Raw genomic sequence first — 19880 nt, 5'->3', positions numbered from 1 at the left:
CGAGTGCAAATGATAGTTTCAAGAGCTCTCGTTATCTCCTTGCTCCTGCTGACTGTCACCTATGCACCTATAAAACTGGAGAGCCCGGTGAGGCCCCTTTACAAATGTTGCTTTTTATTCTAAAAAGATGCTATTTGCTTTACTGAAATATTACATCTAACTATGCAATTGCCATGGATCATGATCAATCAAATTTCTCTGATGTCTGATGAAACACATCCTAACAGGTGTTGGGAACATTACTGTATAAGGTACTGTACCTTAAATAGGTTAGTCTGTAGAGTTCATCTGTTGTGTCTCACTTGTGTCAGTATCTAGCATGAAATTCCACACATGCCTTTTATTTAAGAAAGAACACAAAAGTATGTTATCTTATTCCTCTGGAATTTTCCACAGTTATTTAACATGTTAGTTTAGGCATAATTGGTATGAGGGCTCTTGAAATTTATATCTCAGAAGTTCTTATTTACATCAGGCTTAGAGTAGTTAATTTCACTTGAGGTAAACCTGAAGTATTAGACTGCGAACGTACCTAATCCATCTCTCCTCCCCCATGACTAGAAATCCTGTGGTTAAAATAACACAGCCTCTATTCAGAGCACAAACTTAGAGCCGCTAGCTGAAGCAGACTTGGGATTTAGAGAACTCTCAGCAGATGAGTCTGTTAGGGTTTTGGTGGGGTTTTTTATCCTACTTCTGATCCATGAGAGGAAACCAGGATTTCTCCTGTTTGCATGCAAGGTAAAAATTTCCTGCAATCTGTTTATATATCTGTGTGTGTGTCTCTGTGTGAAAACTGCAAAAATGTTGCTACTAATAGAGCAAGAAGCATTTGGCAAATGGCTTCACATTCTTTAACTGTTAATCTGGTTTTGTGGCTATTTCACTACAATAGGAGTGAAATGATGAAATGATAAGCTTACATGGAGAGAGGAGAGCAGCACTGATTCTCTCCCTGTTACACGGAAAAGAGGCTGAGTGTTTAGAGAATAGATAAAATAGGGTTTGGTGCAGTAACAAAACTGGATTTTATTCTGTTCGAGTCAGCCTAATGCTAAACTAGAACCTGATTTGTTTTGTTGAATGTTAAGTACAGTCCACTCCCAGGGTTGTCTGATCAGTGTAATCTCCATGCAAAAGCTGTGCACTCTAGGATTTCACTGGATATGTTTACAGTGTATATGTTAGTGCTGTTAAATAACAACAGAGCTATTATTCTGGAGTATTTCTGATGCAGTGTTGCTGGATAATTAAGTGCCTTTATATTTGCTGTGTTGCTTTCAAAGACGTGGTATAGTAAAAAATCATTATCTCTTTCTTGAAACCCTATTTGATTCTGAAATCAGGCATGAAACGTAGTGCTCCAAACAGAGCTTGAACTGTATTCAGAGGTTTGAACTGCACAAATTGTACCTGCCTTGCTTCTCCCCCACAGTTTAGATTATCACAGATCCTGGGCATGAAATCAGTCCTTAAGGTCTTCATTCTTGGAAATCAGTGGTCATACCATCTGAAAATACTGGCAGTGTCCATTACTGAGATAATTGCTTGTTTAATTTTTTTTCATGTTGTCACTCACTAGCCTGCTCTTTGTGTTCTCCCTAACTGCACACAGCATCAAACAAATGCTGTTACAGGTGGCACTCTGAATCCTCCAGCCCATCCACATTTTGCGGTGCTGACTTTCCCACTGCCCCCTCTCTTCCACTTCATCCTTTTTCTCTGTTTGATAGCTGGTAGAGTGGCTTCAGCCTGTGGGCTGTATTCATACAGTAAGTGGTCATCACCTGCCCCCACTATCCCCAACATGCGTCACCTCCCACAGTATGTCCTGGACTCCACTGGTCCTAAGGAGAAGCAGTCCTAAGATGGGTAGCAAAGTCAGGTTTCTCATGCCACAGACTATGCAATGCCAGTATAAAGCCATTAGGTTGGCAAAACCACGCACATCTTTAAAACTGACAGTGCCTCTTTGTCTTGTAGAGAGAAATGCAGCTTTATCACTCCGTATCACCGCTTGCTTTGTGGTATGGAACACAGGGAATTATAGTGAATACACATGCACAGCTTTTAATGATACCCATGAACAGTAAGCCATATTAAAGAGGCAGCCAAGAGGAGAGTGAATATTCTCAGGACAAAGAAATGTGGTTAGGCAGCAACTATAAAATTTCAGTCTAGAAAGTCAAGCTGATGTCATTTTAACTTCACAGGCTAGTGCCAAGAATTGTAATTTCCGTATCAAGATTCAGAGGAAAAAACCCCCACATACTTACAATTTGTTCATGTGGAAAAATGAACTTTTATGGAAGATATTTATGGGAATCTGCCAGAGGAGTGTGTGTTGTATTATTTTTGTATTGATGATGATGCGTATGTTCAGAGAACCAGTACATTTTACTGTAAGCTCCTTTACCCAAGAAAGGAGAAGCTCAAATGTGCATGAATGTTATGGAGGGAGGATGGTTCCAGCAAAACTGGTCGATAGCATTGCCAGCCTTTCGCTTTTTCTACTGTTTGAATGTTGTTATATATACAGCACCATAGATGGGCATGGTGCTTTAACAGATGAATGCAAATGATTGAAATGTAAAATGGAGGTCCTGACCACTTGGAGTCCCACCTACTTTCCAACCTAGGTAATTAGGTTCTTCCAGTCTAAATGCCCCCGGAGTGTCAAGTTTTTGGGTATCTTTCATTTTCTGCCCTATCCTGTTGTGCACAAAACTACACTATTGAGCAGCTGCTGTGCTTCACTGCGAAGTGGCTGTGTACTAGTGGTGAGTAAATTCATGTACAGAGATGATTTAGGCAATGCTGCCAAACCTTCAGCTGCAGGGGGCCTTGGATTATGGGGATCCAGCCCATCAGAGATGCGTTGATACTTGTGACTTATGTTCCAGTGACATGTTTTGTGGAGAACAAACAGCTTCTCCCTCCCCCTATTTAAGAGGACACCTCCATCCACTATCCCCCTAACTCCATTTGCAAGCATACATACCCGTTCTGGACACATTCCCTGTTGCCTTCATGTGTTTGAACTCTCCCTTGGTGGAGGCAATTTGAGGGACAGAATCCTGTATGATCTGACCTAGCACAAAGGAGCACTGGCTTTGAGGCTGAATCGGTTACTGCTTCTGAAGTGCTCTGAGATGCTCATGTGAAAGCTATTGAAGAAGAAATCATTATAGTATATTCATTATTAGCATTGTTTATTTACTATCTACTGGGTGAATATGGTGCTCAGGAAGGTGATGGACTAATATAGCCATTGGATTATAGTCCAGGAATGTGATCACCATTGTGCCTAGTGCAGGCATGAATTTTACAAGCTTCTTCACATGGCTCTAGAAGAGCATCTCATCCCTAACCAGCAACACTTGCTGTCCCAGTCCTTTCATTATTAGTAAACAGTGCAGTAGCTGACACATACGACAAACATCTCTCAGGAACTAACCTGACACCATCCAACTCATTTTTATTTCTAACCCAGTTGGGATTTGAACCCAGCTTTTACTGCACCACTTACCCCAAATAGTTACTCTTTATATTTGGTTTGCTATAACCCATTAGGTTATTGCCTAAACCAACAATTACTGGAGTACTGTTATTGGGGATCTGGTTGGAGAGTTGGTGTTTGCTGCACAGGGCCACTGGGGAGGGGGGCAAATGGGGCAATTTACCCTGGGCCCTACAGGGGCCCCCATGAGAGTTTTTCAGGGCCCCTGGAGTGGGGTCCTTCACGTGCTCCGGGGGCCCCGGAGCTCCTTCCGCTCCGGGTCTTCAGCGGCAATTCAACAGCGGGGGGGTCCTTCCGCTCCGGGACCTGCCACCGAAGTGCCGGGTCTTCGGCGGCAATTCGGTGGTGGGGCCCCCTGCCGCCGAAGACCCCAGGCCCTCTGAATCCTCTGGGCAGCCCTTTTGCTGGAGAGTAATGGACATGAAGCTAATTCTGCAGTTCCTCACAGAAAAATGATGGCTCTTGTGCGATTTATCTTCCCAACTGGTTTCCACATACACCTCTACCTTGATATAATGCTGTCCTTGGGAGCCAAAAAATCTTACCATGTTATAGGTGAAACCACGTTATATTGAACTTGCTTTGATCCACCGGAGTGTGCAGTCCTGCGCCCCCAGAGCACTGCTTTACCACATTATATCCAAATTCGTGTTATATCTGGTGGCATTATATTGAGGTAGCGGTGTACTTATGAATTAATTGCCTTTAATTCTTACAGATCATTATTTGTTGTTAATGATACACTTTAAAATATAACAAAGAGTCCTGTGGCACCTTATAGACTAACAAATGTATCAGAGCATAAGCTTTCGTGGGTGAATACCCACTTCATCAGACGCATGTATTTACCCACAAAAGCTTATGCTCCTATACATCTGTTAGTCTATAAGGTGCCACAGGACTCTCTGTTGCTTTTTACAGATCCAGACTAACATGGTTACCCCTCTGATACTTTAAAATATGTTTCATATGTTCCCTCTCTTCTGTCACTGGGGCCCAGGTCCTCAGATCTGCCGTGTCTGTGCTGCAGGGGGGCAGGGTTTGCAAAAGTGGTTTGAAGCTAGCTTTATAGTTCCCAGATCTTGAGGCCACTAAGCACCAAGGCACAATTTAGAGCAAGGTCATGGCTGCTCTAAGTTGCTCAGACTGCCCAAGGCTCAGGGACTGTTCCAGCAGGGCAAGGATTGCCAGGGCATGGGGCACTCTAGCCATATCTTTTTTTTGCACCCACACCCCTTCCACCATGGACCAGGGGGGAAGATAACATGTCTAGGGTAGTCCTGCCACTACTCTAGACATACTCCACTTGGTGATTCCCTCATGCTAGAAGATTATTCGGGCAGCTTGGTCTACCATCTGCACGGTGGCTTTGTGTCAGCAGACTGGTACAAAGAACTGCAGCAGGTGTCAGAATCTGTTCCTGTGTTATGCTCAAACCAGTGAGATGGGGTAAGGGAAATCTGTGATGAACAATTCAGATAACGGCAGAAAGGATTTTGTCTCCCAAGGAATACAATCTTAGGTGACAATACAATCTCTTGTAACAAATTTTCTTGATGTTCCAAACAATATGTTTCTATATAAAACAGATCACACGCTATAATAGGCCTCATGTTATCTTCACACACCACCACTAAACAATGTGTACATTTGGAGATGTGAGACCCTTAAAGAAGTTTATAAACTTCAGGGTTAATACAAAAAAAAAATCTGATTTTTAAGACTTGGTTTGTTTTCTATTGGCTTGTGATTCAGTTCCGACTGAGGAGAGAATAGAAGTCTGGTAACAGAGAGAGAACAATATCTGGCCTTACTTTTTGATTAACAGTAGAAGTAGATGGATAACTAATTATTAGATGCCCACTAAGTGGGTGCTTTAGGTATGTACTTTCATTCTTGTGAGTATGGGTATGTCTGCACTACAATTAATAATCCTCAGCTGGCCTGCGCCAGCTGATGTGGGCTTACAGGGCTCAGGTTAAGGGGCTGTTTAATTATACTGTAGATGCTCAGGCTGGAGCCCAAACTCTGAGAACCCTGCAAGGTGGAAGGGTCCCGGCGCTGGGCTGAGCCCGAACATCTGCTCTGCAATTAAACAGCCCCTTAGCCCAAGCCCCGCGTTCCCAAGTTGGCTGGCATGGGCCAGCTGCAGGTGTCTAGTTGCAGTGAAGACATCCCCTCAGTTACTTGTGTATATCATACTGTTTTGAAATGCGAGGCACACTGTGAGCTGGTTGTTTCATTGTGTGTCAAATACTTTAAAGCAGAGGAGGCATCTAGAGGCCGAGTCAGGGAAGTTCGGCGAATTGCATTGCTAGTGGTGCTGGGTGAATTTAGGAAGGAAGCAGCAATGAGGAACAAACCACTGGGTATGAGCAGTCAGTTCTTAACCCGTGCTGTCCAGCATACCAACTCCTGGATATCCATCAGACGTGTATCTCCTGGACTGTTGAAATTACCTGGTATGTCATGATGGTATCAGTGCAATGCAAATGTAGTTGCACAGAATCATGTGTGAAGACAAGGGGTTGATGTACTACCTCTTGTTTGAGAATACCTAAATCAGTAAAAATAAGCAGAAGTGACCCAGAGCCACAAAACTTAGGGGATAGTTCTTTATATTTATTTAAGGCCTCCCTCATCTGAGGGATGACTTCAAAGTCCTGTTCAGATTGGGCACTGAATCTAGGTGGTGTGAGGGGAGAGTGGGTGTTTCACCACTTGACAGTAATAAGGCCCCTCCTGGAAATTCAGATCCAGATGCAGGTTTTGATTCTGAACTCCTCTAAAGTTTGGGCCCATTTTTAAAATTAAATGTATAAATTGCCAGAGACTTACATAGGGAAAATATAAGTAATTGAACAGAATATATGCAGGGCTCTAATCACATCAAAAGCACTGGAGTTTTGGTGCCTAGTCAAAGCCTCTTGATACAGAAATGATATTCCCTTTTACTTAATAGTGTGGCACCTTGGCAGTGTGTTCCCATTCTCTCTCTCTCTCTCTCTGTCCCTCTTTCTCTTATTTTGCAGATACTGAAGCTTGGCTGTTTATGCTCTTGGCATTTTCTACCTGCAGGGAAGAAAGTGCCTCCTTCTGTTAAACCTCTGCTGTAGTCTGATGTTAAACTTTGCACTGTGCTGAGCTACGCTGCACAACTCAGCACAGTGCCCAAAAGGGAGCCATAGGAGCCTAACAAACATAACTCTTGTGGTTTCCATGCCTGTGCCCCACACAGATCACAAAGGTTTTTTAAAAATGAAAATGTACCTAGAACTTCCAGTCCTAGCATCGGGGGCAATCACCAAGCCATTGTCAAAGAGCTGCCACAACGCATGATGGAGCATAACTTGACATGCCTCCTTTTGCCCCTTACCTGCCCCATGCACACTCAGAGTGTCTAGTTCTGAGTACGGACTTCTGCAGTATCCATTGTAAGTTAGCTATCATCTGTGACAGCACTTCACACTAGAGGCTAAATGCTCTGTTTACGTACACCCAGGGCAATTTTACCAATTTAGGCGGGGTGAAAAGGGTGTATGTCAGCACAGAAAGGGCTTTATTTACTGTGTACTAACCTTTGCTGCAATCACTCATATATACTTCAGTGCAAAGTAGACATTTAAGATAGAAATACTGTTGTCAATACTGCATCTTGAAGAAACACAAATAGCCTCCTCCCTGCTCTTTATTCCATGCTGAAGATCTTTCTCACACACACACACACTTTTCACGTGTTGAAACAGTCTACTTTTAACTCACATAATGCACCTTTCCTTTAAATATGAATCAAGACAAAATATTGCCCACTAAGACAGTCATATTTTAGCCATGTTATTTTAGTGGATCTCATTTTGTAAAAGGCCTGGGATCTTACTGATAGGCAGATCATTCCTAGGGGCTGCCACAATCACAGTGCCGAGTGTCAGACAATCTCTGAGTTGATTTTTTTTTTGCAAGTTTTCTAATTGGTATTATTGCTGTCCCAGAAATTTAATGTTCTAATGACTTCCAGGAAGAGGAATTGTTTTGGTCCACGGCAGGGCCGGCTCCAGGCACCAGCATTCCAAGTTGGTGCCTGGGGCGGCAGTCTGTAAGGTGCAGCAGTCCCTGTTGTTTTGCCCCCAAGCAGCACATGGCATTGCCGCTGCGGACGGCGCGGGCAGTTCCTGTGCCCTTAGGGCAGCAGGCGTGTTTCTGCGGTGGCACCAATTTGGCGGCAGCTTCTATGTTTAGCTGTCAGTGGCGGCTTTAGCTAAACATAGAAGCTGCCGCCGAATTGCTGCCCTGCCGCGGAAATGCTCCTGCTGCCCTAAGGGCACAGGGACTGCCCCCGCCGTCCGTGGAGGCAATTCGGTGCACTGCTTAGGGCAGCGAAAACAGTAGAGCCGGCCCTGGTCCACGGTCAATTATTTCTGAAGACATGCAATGCTAACAGCATGGGTTCTTTTTCTGTTGTCATTAATAAGCAGTAACTCTTACAAGCTTGAGTGAAAATACAAACATCTGTATCAAATATTTGTTTTAACTTAAACAAACTGAATTTTAAAACCAAATTTGATTAAGTAATAATTCTCCAACAGAGGGATAATCTAGTGTTTTTTCCACAGGATCAGATGACTACATGAGGCACCTCAATAAATGGCCTGATTTCAACAATGCTCAATACTCTCAGCTCTCATTGAAGTCAACACAAGCTCTACGTGCTCTGTTCCTTGCCTAAAAAGGCCTAGATTCACAAAATTATTTAGGTGCCTAAAGCCTGATTGAGGAGCCTAGGTCTGGTTTTAGGTTTCTAAGTCCCAGTTTTAGGCTCCACTGTGATTCACAAAACTCCCACTGAAACTTGTAGGCACCTAAGCTCACTTGGTGCCTAAATTGTTTCAGCAAAAAGCTTCCTAGGCACCTGTGTTTTTGCAAAAATGGTACAAGCTCTTAACTCCAAAGAGGGTCCCAGGTTGTGAATTGCTAGCAGGAGGCTGCAGGGAGATCCTAAGATCTCCATAAGAAAGGCACCCCTCTGGTTGGCATCTGCCACTGATTAGCTTAGGCAGCTCCCTGCCTAGCATGTTGGCTTTTGTGAATTTCTGTCCTGCCTCCCTTGATTTTACTTCCTCAATCATCCACCATTTTGATGCAAACAAGCAGTGACAAAACCTCTGCAAGCATAGATTTGGAGTGGAAAACTGACTCTTCACTTCTAAATGGTAGAAGAGAAGGAAGAGACTCAGGATTATGATCCATCACCTATAATTCAGCCTCTTCTTCCTGTTCTAGGCCATTTGGGTTTAGTCATTACGGCAAAGCAATGGAAAGAGTCTGTTGCGTCTCTGAATCTTTTTTTGATCTTGTCCTTGTGTGGTTTTGAGTTCGTTCTTGTTAATTACATCAGGCCAGATTTCCACAGAAACTACAATAGCATCATCAGCCTGCAATCTGTCAAGTCCCTCTGAAACCTTCAATTGCTTTGGTAAACCTAGTGTTTTTCTGTAGAGTCTCTTATGTATAAAATGCACTGTTTGAATCAAAACCCGTCTTGTACTGAGTGCAAATCCCAACATACTTATGATAGTTTTGAACTAACTGAAGAGAATGCATCCTCCTGAGAGCTCCATGGAGTGTTTTTGGGATAGATGGGGTTTCCGTCATCCTTTTCATTCAATCAACCCTGAGGCTGATGATGGCTGCAGAAGCATTTTTGAATTTGCACAATGCACTGTAACATTGCTTTATATATTACAATTTTTTCCATAAGGTTAATATATTGTGCTGAATATCTAGACCACAGTAGTTCTCATCCTTTTCATTCTATTTTCATTGATGGAGCAACTGCAAAATACCTTTTGTCATACTGTTTTCTGAATTATTGGACGGCATCTGCAGCAAAATGGATGCAATGTTCCACAGTTTAATTTCAGATGTAGAATCAATACTTTATTACCTCAATCCATTAAGCAGAAACACATTTTTCCCTGTTTGGGAAGTTGTAGCCATTATACAGCCATTCCTCATGCTCAGCCAACCATCCTGCATTAGTGTCAATGTTGATTCTTTAAGGCTCTTCCTTTAATTTTCCGCTCTGTCTTCACTTGCGTCATGTAGTAGTGGACTTGTAAGTTTAAATCTGTCCAGAAGAATATATCCAGGGAGAAGAGCTTCAGCTATTTCTTTAAATTGCTATTTTGTGCTACATTATCTGAACAGTCCTTTATTAACACAAACTAAGCTTGGAACTTTTCTATCTTTTCTAGTTTAAGTCTCTGCATTTCAGTTGTTTTTATAACAATTTCCAGACCAAGAGCATGTTAAGGAGAGCTGGCTGGAAATCCCTGTGGTTATGTGACTCCCATAGTGTATCACAGTGGTTCAACCAAGGGGTAGAATTGACTACAAGGGGAGCTGTAAGTGCTCAGCACTTCAGATAATCAGACCACTCATATTTAGGTGCTTAACCTTAGGCATCTATGTTTGAAAATTCTGGCATTTTAAAATTAGAAATCCAAAAAAATTGAGATTAGAAACTATTTTTGAAAATGAGGCCTCATCCTCTCAGTTTCATCTTCCCCATCTGTAAAACCTGGATAAGAATAGTTGCCTAAGGAGCTGTAGTGATTAATTCCATAGTGTCTGTAGAGCACTATGAACATGGAAAGCTGGATAAGTGCTAACTATTAATTATTACTTATTAACTAAAAACACAACGTAGTCATTTAGTCTCAGTTTGACTGGAATTATCCAAACATGAACCCAATATATGTATATATCAGTCTTGCTGGTCTCCAGGTAGCGTCTAGCATCAGTCTAGGCACTATACATTGTTTACACCGAACCATGGTTACTTTAACTGTGTAAGTTATTTAATATCATTTTGTCAGTCAGATAAGTAAATATTTTGAACAACTCCTGAACTCCATAACAAGCTACAGCTATTCTGGCAATGCATATTGCTGACCAGCTCTGAACGAATAAATTGCCCTGATTATACCCCATGCAACCTCACTAAAGTTAATGGGGCAGTATTGGCTCATTGTGGTTTTTTTTTAATTCCTAAGCCTTTTAGAACTAATAAGATGAACAAGCCAGTTAAAGGTGTTCACAATAGAACCACTTTCCTTCAGTTCCAAATAGTATATTGCTGTGAGTCAAATCCTCCTAATCCTCTTATCCTGAATCAATTGTATTGGGGGGGCTCTGCAGCATTAGGGATGGACAGAATCCCTTCATGAGTCACTATTACAACCTCAGTGTTTGGACTCCAGCGTGGGCTCAGATACCACGGAAGTATAGTATGATAGTGGGTTTGGAATCTGTATAGCTGCAGATTCTCTGCATAACTGGGCACCTGTTCCACTGCCTTTGCCTCCCACATGTCCATGATGGAAGGATGAATTTGTTATGAACTCCATTGCCTGCTAGTTTTAGTGATAGGCCATTGTGCTTTTGAAAATGCACCAGTTAAAGAGGCTGATCTAAGCTTTGCATCTGCAGCATTCAATCTACTGTGTGGTTTAGGATGTATTTTATGAAATATTTCTTGATATTTCCTATGACTATTTGATTTTTATTTCTTTAGGGATTCAATGCATTATATCAGTTCACTTCCCTATACAAAGGGGATCATATTACAAGCAGGAATGCTTAAGTAAAACCATCTGAGCCTTTCCAACAGCAATTTGTTGGAACTGAATGAGTGAGGAGGAGAAGGGGAAATGGGAAGACCACCAAGACTTCATGTATGAGCAATGCTATTCCACTCTTTCAGAGAGGTGTAGCCTGGGCAATCTGCAGATAGGGGTTGAGTCTGCTCCAATTGAAATCAATGGCAAAACTTTCATTGACTTTAATAATGCAGCGCTGAGCCCCAAAATGTTAATTTAAGGCCTGATCTGAAAACTACAACCAGGAATAGAACTTTCCAAATGACTAGTCTCACTGTCTTCTAGGGAACTATTCCCATTACTAAGGCTATATCTACACTGCAGGGCTGCTGCAGACACGCCGTTGCAAGGTGCACAATGTAGCTGGTGTTTGTCGTTGAGAGAGAGCTCTTCCAGTAACAAAATAAAACCAACCCCAGTGAAGGGCAGTAGCTTCATTGCTGAGAGAGCTGATGACGAAGTGCTGTCCACACCGGCGCTTTTCGTTGTTAAAACTTCTGTCATTTGGGATGGGAGGGTTCCACACCCCTGAGCGACAAAAGTTTTAACCATGAAAGTGCAGTGTAGACAAAGCCTATGTCCTAAGCTTGCTAGGAAGTGTTTGCAAGATCAGACCCATAGTACTCAGCTCTTAGGCCCTAACTCAACAAAGCTCTTAAGCTCATGTTTAACTTTAAGCATGGTTTTAAATCTCATTGACTTAAAGTTAAGCAGGTGCTTAAGTGATTGGCTGAACTGGGTCTTCAGTAGAGATGCAGTTTATAGCAACGTTCACTTAATTGGTACCCTGGATTGGGAATTAGTTTTGTAAAATCCTATTAAAGGAATTCCACATCTTCATTTTTGCTGGGCTTCCTCTGAAATCTCTTGGTAGACACTGGTCTTTGTAAGTTGATTTTTAATATCTCTGGACATCTACACCTCTACCCCTATATAATGCTGTCCTTGGGAGCCAAAAAATCTTACTGCATTATAGGTGAAACCGTGTTATATCGAACTGGCTTTGATCCATCAGATCACATCCCTCCCACCCCACCCCCAGAGCACTGCTTTACCATGTTATATCCGAATTCGTGTTGTATCGGGTGGCGTTATAACGGGGGAGAGGTGTGCTTATTTATCAAGTACCAACCATGTGCATGGTGCTGTTCACATACAGAAGACAGAGGGTGGGATCCACAAAATCACTGAGGCACCTAGACCCCAGACTTAGGTGCCTAAATGCAGGGTGTAGACACGTAAGTCCCAGTTTCGGCTCCACTGCGATCCACAAAACTCCTACCCAACCTATAGGACCCTAAACTCACGCAGCACCTACATTTTTCAGAGTAAAAACTTCCTAGGCATCTGTGTTCCTACCTTTGGGTATGCACAATCCTGCCTCACTAGCTGTCTGGATACCTATCTAAGCCCCAGAGTGAGCGACTGGACCAGGGAAAGATAGGCATTCACCCACCTAAGTCACAGGCGGGACCCAATCTGCTAGTCAGCCTCCAAGCACACCTACTGGATCGACTCCCATTCAGAATTGAGAAGGTAGTGGTGATGGTGCTGCCAGTGCCCAACTTATAACTTTTAGCCTAGTGATTAGAGACTCAGGTTCAAATCTCACCTCTGCTAGTGTAGGCGAAAGGGTTTGAACAGGGGTTTCCTACCCCCCAGGAGAGGTCTTCAATCATAGCTATGGGATATTCTGATGTGGGGCTCCCTCAGTCTCTCCTATTGAAGTTGTTGCATTCTGGATAAATAATGAAAAAGATAGTTGCAAAGAGTCCTGTGGCACCTTATAGACTAACAGACGTTTTGGAGCATGAGCTTTCGTGGGTGAATACCCACTTCATCAGATGCATGTCCATCTATGGCGGCCAGGGGTCAGCTCCCTCATGCATCTGACGAAGTGGGTATTCACCCACGAAAGCTCATGCTCCAAAACGTCTGTTAGTCTATAAGGTGCTACAGGACTCTTTGCTGCTTTTACAGATCCAGACTAACACGGCTACCCCTCTGATACTTGAAAAAATAGTTGGAGCATCAGGAACGGACCCAGAGTCTTCTACTTCCCAGGTGGATGCCTGTGCTCTATCTCTCTGGCCCAATGACTGTTCCACTGTGGATAAATACTTAGACAGTCATTGGGCTGGCAAAATTGAGAGTGACTCTAGTCCAGTGGTTAGGGCACTGTGATGCTTCAGGGTTGTGAGGCTGCTACCTTGCTACCATCTGCCCTTAGCATGAGGAAGCCTGTCTATGGTGGCCAGGGGTCAGCTCCCTAACTCCGCTGATCACAAGCAACACAGTATCAGAGGGGTAGCTGTGTTAGTCTGGATCTGTAAAAGCAGCAAAGAATCCTGTTGCACCTTATAGACTAACAGACGTTTTGGAGCATGAGCTTTCGTGGGTGAATACCCACTTCGTCAGATGCATGTAGTGGAAATTTCCAGGGGCAGGTATATATATGCAGGCAAGCTAGAGATAATGAGGTAGGTTCAATCAGGGAGGATGAGGCCCTGTTCTAGCAGTTGAGGTATGAAAACCAAGGGAGGAGAAACTGGTTCTGTAATTGGCAAGCCATTCACAGTCTTTGTTTAATCCTGAGCTGATGGCGTCAAATTTGCAGATGAACTGAAGCTCAGCAGTTTCTATTTGAAGTCTTGTCCTGAAGTATTTTTGCTGCAGGATGGCCACCTTAAGGTCTGCTATCGTGTGGCCAGGGAGGTTGAAGTGTTCTCCTACAGGTTTTTGTATATTGCCATTCCTAATATCTGATTTGTGTCCGTTTATCCTTTTCCATAGCGCCTGTCCAGTTTGGCCGACGTACATAGCAGAAGGGCATTGCTGGCATATGATGGCGTATATTACATTGGTGGATGTGCAGGTGAATGAACCGGTGATGGTGTGGCTGATCTGGTTAGGTCCTGTGATGGTGTCGCTGGTATAGATATGTGGGCAGAGTTGGCATCGAGGTTTGTGGCATGGATTGGTTCCTGAGCTAGAGTTCCTATGGTGCGGTGTGCAGTTACTGGTGAGAATATGTTTCAGGTTGGCATGTTGTCTGTGGGCGAGGACTGGCCTACCACCCAAGGCCTGTGAAAGTGTGGGATCGTTGTCCAGGATGGGTTGTAGATCCCTGATAATGTGTTGGAGGGGTTTTAGCTGGGGACTGTATGTGATGGCCAGTGGAATCCTGCTGGTTTCTTTCTTTCTTTCATTCACACCTCAGCTGCTAGAACAGGGCCTCACCCTCCCTGATTGAACCAACCTCATTATCTCTAGCTTGCCTGCATATATATACCTGCCCCTGGAAATTTCCACCACATGCATCTGACGAAGTGGGTATTCACCCACGAAAGCTCATGCTCCAAAATGTCTGTTAGTCTATAAGGTGCCACAGGATTCTTTGCTGCTTTTACAAGCAACACAGACCCTTTCCTCTCGTCCTGCACAGGCTCCACTGTCCCTCTGCGGATTAGGGATAGGTACCCTGAGCCCTGTGAACATCTGCCTGGAGGGTCCTGCCCCTGCTCCACTGAACACTCACAGTAGTTAGTCACTGCTCCCAGCTTACCAGTACATTCCAGCTCACCAGTTTTACCTCTGATCACTGCTCTGTTTAACACACAGCATTTAGATACGTTTATACACAGATGCCAACTTTTCCTTTACCGGGGTGGGGGCTCCACCCCTGCTTCATCCTGAGGCCCTAACCCCACTCCACCCCTTCCCCCAAAGCCTCACCTTCACTTTGCCCCTTCCTGCCCTCATTCCAGCCTGTCCCCAAAGGCCCTACCCTTTCCCCAGCTCTTCCCGCCCCAACTCTGTCCCCTCTCCGAGGCCCCTGTCCATTTGCTGCTCTCCACCCTCCCCAAACCTCTTCCCGAACTGCCAAACAGCTGTTTGATGGCAGCACGGCCCCCATCAGCTGTTGGGCGGCAGCGCCCCACCATCAGCTGATGAGCGGGCCGGAGATCAGCTGTGACAGGTGAGTGCTGAGCATCCACAGAGTCAGTGCCTATGGGTTTATAGTGAAACCAAGCAAAAGTTTATTTTACAAAGAGATTCAAATGATAGCAAGTGGAAGTGTTAGAGCCAAAGGGGTACATATCAAATAAAGTCATAACACACATTCTAGAAGCTAGATTTATTTACTTAGATACTTTTGTGTCTTATAGAGCAAAGCTCACCCCAAAGTCCTTCCAGAGTTTTCAGCCAGGCCTTGCTGTGATCCTTTTTACATCAGACAAAACACACTGCCATTTGTCCCTTTGGTGAAGGATACTGTGCGTCTCTTTGCAACCTCAGATATATCAAAACAGTCCTTTGATCTTTAGTCATAAACAGACACCCTCCTGCTGAGTGTTTCTTCCTGTAGATTTCACGATCTTGTTAGTTTTGCATTCTTGATCAGCTGGTGGCTCAGTATGCAAATAGACAATGACCAGACAGAGAGAGAAGCATTTACTGCCCCATGCCTGAACAGGCTTGTCACCTCTTAGTGACCTGCTTTGAACTTCAAGGATTTAAGAACATAATTTCCAGTATAGGTCCATAAGTTCTTAAATATTATCTGTATTTCACAATCATTACAATGACCAGTGGGCTACTGGCTCTCAGGAGGGACCTTATAGGCCAATCTGTGGTGAATTATGGTGCACATACCTGATGCAAGGATTCTGTGTACCCCTTCTGCCCTCTGGCAGAAAGAGGTTTTTGGGGTCACAGACTCCCACCTGCGAGGTGGGAGACCCTGGGTCCATTCCCCCTCTCCCAGCTACTCTTCATTACTTATCTAGAGTGCAACAGGAGGGACTGAGAGAGCCCCACATCAGAATATCCCATAGCTCCAGGGTTAGACTGGTCTCCGGAGGGGAGGGGAGGGAAACCCCTGTTCCTTCCTCTGACAGGGAGAGGGGAATTGAACCTGGGTCTCCTACATATTGGCCTGTGTGCTAACCACTAGGCTAAATGTTTGTGTAGAGTGAGACAGATACATCACTCATTCCTGCAAGTTACTGCGTAGATACCTAAGCCACCTGCCTACAAACAGCTGGTTCCCACTCAGAGTGCTAAGCGGCATGAGGTGCCTTCCTGCAGCCTGAACACCATGATGCTCAGCATTGCAGTGCCTAAGTCCCCTTGTGGCTCTCACCCAGAGCCTGCAGAAGATTCATGGGACAATCTAATTCAAACACAGACCATATTTGATACATACAACATAGATTCAAACTTCCAGAGACTCTGGTCTCTTTGCTTATTTGTTTGTGGCTACAGCCATCTGTGTCTCTCTCTTGCTCTGTATATGTGTGTTGATTTTTAGGCAGAAGGAAAGGGAGGAAGTGCTGCACTTTAATGATAGCATGGAGGAAAGCACAAAGGTGAGAGCAGGAGAAAGGTACAAGTACAGCATTTAGAATGTAGGCAGAATTAAAATACAAGTGGTATTTTTGAAGTGCCTAATGTATGGTAATAAAGCCTATGAAATTTTCTTTACATTCGGTTAGCATTTCTATGGGCATACATCTCTCTCACATCACAGTAGAACATTTCCTAATGTATGAGGTATATGTAGTAAAAGTGCAATTACTGTACAGATTAAAGTGCTAGTCAGGGGACGTGCATAGAAAATAAAGGTCACATTCAAATTCCATGCTCAGTTAATCTAAATTAACCTAGGCATTACCTCTTACTACAAGTGTCCTGGGTTATATTCCTACTGTAAAAATCAGTTGTCTGAACAGCTATTTGCATGTGCAACCACCCAATTTGCTCATCAAATCAGTGCAGCTGCATGTAACTATAGAGATGAACAGCACGTGGCCCAAAATGTATAATTCTGAACAAACGGTGAATTCCCTTTTCCAGTCTGGCCCACTTTGGCCTGCTCTGGTGGCACAAAGGAGCCTAAAAGGATCTCCCCACCTGGAGATTGTATAATCCAGGTCCTGCAGCACCACTCCCTCCAGCCTCCACTGTAGAGGCCAAATCTAGTCCATAATTCCTTTCAGTGGAGGTAAGACTAAATCTCTTGAGGCTTTTTACCAAATTTGTTATTGAGAAAGTCTGGCTAATTAGGGATACCACTGTGGAGACAAATGTGCTGTTAACCAAATTCTAAAATAAAAGGTTAAAGAAACCAAGCAGAGACAGGTTTGCTCCACACTAAGTGAATTCCTTCTTATCTTTATTGCTCCCCCGGCCCCCAAACCTGTCACTGATTTTTGGTCCATTAGTGATTTTTTTTCTTGTCTCTGATTTTTCTGTCAAAGACTCTCGAGGTATGAAGGGAATATTGTCAGATCTCATTCACATGATGGAAGAGGCTTAAAATCCACTCCATATATCATGTGCCCCAGGTTTCCAACACCACAAAGGATTTCTTCAAGTCCTCCTCATTATCTTGTGTCACATTTTAATAGAAAAGCTAAAAGGCTGGTGCCAAATGGCCTCATTTATCACATTTAATAGACTATTCTTTTAAGCCCATGAAATACACACTTTGGGACAAAGGCAGGGAAAAATAACACGTCATTTGCACTGGTTTGCTGCCAGGTCACATTAAAAAGTTCAAGAAGTATGAAAACCAGTTAATTCGGTGTTCTTTCTGGTGCAACGTCCCTCCATTCACACCACCTCTCTTTCCCTTCAGATACACACTATACAGGGTGAGAGGTTGAATATGAGAGTCCTAAATGTCCTTCATTAATAACATTCATATTTTTATTAGAAATGTACATATGCAGAGCAAGTGCCCTGCTATTCACAAAGGGTGGAACTGAGTGAAGGCACAGAAGAGCCCCCAAAGCAGAAGAAATACAGCAATTCACTGTTCTGGGGGTGGTCACTCTGTAACTTTTTATTTTTTTTTTTTTTTATTTATGTTACAGGACCTAACTGAGACTGGGATCCCATCGCGCTAAGGGCTGTGCAATGCCATCATGACAGACACTCCCTGCTCTAAAGAGCTTACTATTTAAATCAACAACTGAATAGTGGGAGTGGGAGAGAAATTGGCCACAGGCAGACATGAAGTTACTCACCCAAGCTCCCACAGCAGACCATTGGCAGCACAGGGATTTGAATCTTGGTTTCCTGCATCCTAGTCCAGAGCCCTGGCCACAGCTCTGTGTTGCCTCTCTGGAGGCAAGCAAGGGGGCCACATACTGAGCTGGGGGTGTGAGCTATAGGCCTGCAATGCTCATGTCCACATGGGGTGCTGCAGTGCTCCAGGCTTGGCATGCAGTCTGTGGTGTGACTTCTCTCCAAAGCCCTTTATTCAAGTTTTTTGTGAGGGAGGCAGAGATTGCCCTTCACCAGGGCCAGCGCTAGGTTTTTGCCACCCCAAGCAAAAATTTTTTAGCTGTTTCCCCTCCCCCCACCTGCACCAGTGCCATCCCCCACCTGCACCCCCTGCTGCCCCAGCCCTGGGCTCTTCCCCCCCCCACCAGTGCTATTCCCCACCTACACCCCCTGCCGCCCCAGCCCTGGGCTCTCTCGCCCCCCACACACTCCCTGCTGCTGCAGCCCTGGGCTCCCCCCCACCAGTGCTGACTCTGCCCATTCCCACCTTGCCTCCAGCCGGTCCAGTGCTGGCAGGGTCAGGGTAAGCAGTGGGGCTCCTGGGCTGCGCCTCAGCCCAGGGTCCCTCCAGCGAGGGCTCCTGCCTCCAGGACTGGCTGGGACCCAGGAGGGCAGAGCTGGGGGACCACCTCGGCAGGGGCTGAGAAGCCAGGGCAAGGCAGCTCCAGAAAAAGCGGAGCCCTGGAGAGCAGGACATGGGTCCCGCATGGCAGCACCCTGCCCTATCTAGCCCCGCTGCTGCTGCTGCTTCTTCTGGCCGCCCTGCCACAGTCACTGGGCAGCCCGGGCCACTTCGCTCAGCCCCAACTGCGGCGCTGGGGGGGGGTCCACCCTGCGGCATCTGCAGGCTACTCTGTGTGCCCCTCGGGGCAGCCCCCAGCCCGAGTGTTCCCTTCTCTGCGCCTGCCCAGCCCAGCCACAACATGCGGGCGCTGCTCCCTCACGGCACGAACCACAGTGGCCCCAGGGAGCCCCCCCGGGCACGATGCGCTGCTGCTGCCAGGGCTGGCTCTAGGCTTTTGCTGCCTGAAGAGAAAAAAAAAAGAAAAGAAAAGAAAAAGAAAAAGGATTGCCGGAATGCTGCCCCTGAAAATGTGCTGACCCAAGCATGTGCTTGGTTTGCTGGTGCCTAGAGCCAGCCCTGCAATTCACCGTACCAATAATTATCCCCAGGGCCACAGAGAACACCCTCACTTTGCCAGGGAAAGGGAAGGGCTACACAGACCATTCGGTACAGCATGTGTATCATGCTAATCAGCAAATCACCACACAGACTCCCCCTATAAATGACAACCACTGCCATTTCCAACAAACCTCATAGTAAAGGTTATGCTCAGGCTGAGGGGTCTCTCATGCAATGTAAATATTAAAGCCTATCTTCTTTCTCCAACCCTAACCCTTCTCCCACCCCATGCTTGGTACCAAGGGGGCTCCATAAGGGTTGGGGTGTCAGGAATCTTCTCCCCCTTCCTAGCCCTCTCTAGCTTGCAGGGTAGTAGCTGGACTTGAAGCTGCAGCAACTGGAGCTGCTGCCTTGGAGGCATTGGCCAGTCATTCCATGCAATGGTGGACCCTGTGGCCCTGTTCCCATTTCTCCTCTTACCTGTTCTGCTTCATCCTCTGCCAAC

General features: G+C 45.0%; 1 protein-coding gene across 2 annotated transcripts in view; it reads left to right on the top strand.

Moving 5' to 3' along the window:
• The first annotated feature begins 580 nt into the window (after positions 1-580).
• Positions 581-19880, top strand: part of JCAD (junctional cadherin 5 associated) — an 87434-nt gene continuing 68134 nt past the window's right edge. For both annotated transcript variants that reach the window (XM_030550261.1, XM_030550259.1), the window contains exon 1: positions 581-741. The gene's annotated coding sequence lies outside the window, so the exon portion shown is untranslated. The remainder of the gene's footprint in view (positions 742-19880) is intronic.

The sequence above is a fragment of the Gopherus evgoodei genome, chromosome 2, assembly GCF_007399415.2.
Source record: "Gopherus evgoodei ecotype Sinaloan lineage chromosome 2, rGopEvg1_v1.p, whole genome shotgun sequence".
Lineage (NCBI taxonomy): Eukaryota > Metazoa > Chordata > Testudines > Testudinidae > Gopherus > Gopherus evgoodei.
Note: the sequence above shows the minus strand (reverse complement) of the source record. Positions and strands in the feature narration are given on the sequence as shown.